Below are 437 nucleotides of genomic sequence, written 5' to 3'. Positions count from 1 at the left end.
AACAGATCAAGCGCAAGCACAAGCGTTCTCAATCGTGACAAGATCCTCTTCGCCAGCGCTCCGGAAAAGGAAATACCCAAAGGCGAGGCCCGAAGATCACCGCGACGAACACTCCCCGTTGAAAGACATCACGGCGAGCATGAGAAGGTACCCAATGGCGGAGTTGACGCCAAAGATCACCGACGCGGCGAGCCGGGCGGCGGCGGCGGAGGACGAGGAGGAGAGGAGGAGAGGGGTTTGAACGGACGGTGGAGATGGAGGGGATTTAGATCTGGCGAGAATCTTAAAGCGGATCCGACGGTCCTCCATGTATTGATAGAAAGAGGAAGCGATGAAGAGGGCGAGAAGAGAGAAGGTAACTGAACCAAGAGTCGGTGCGCCATGAATCGAAGAGTATAGTTACGGTTTTGCCCCCAATAGAAGGTCATGTGCATCAT

General features: G+C 54.9%; 1 pseudogene; it reads right to left on the bottom strand.

The window, feature by feature from the left end:
- Positions 1-6: 6 nt before the first annotated feature.
- LOC120257454 lies at positions 7-437 on the bottom strand (annotated as a pseudogene).

This window comes from Dioscorea cayenensis, unplaced genomic scaffold, assembly GCF_009730915.1.
Source record: "Dioscorea cayenensis subsp. rotundata cultivar TDr96_F1 unplaced genomic scaffold, TDr96_F1_v2_PseudoChromosome.rev07_lg8_w22 25.fasta BLBR01002129.1, whole genome shotgun sequence".
Classification (NCBI taxonomy): Eukaryota; Viridiplantae; Streptophyta; class Magnoliopsida; order Dioscoreales; family Dioscoreaceae; genus Dioscorea; species Dioscorea cayenensis.
Note: the sequence above shows the minus strand (reverse complement) of the source record. Positions and strands in the feature narration are given on the sequence as shown.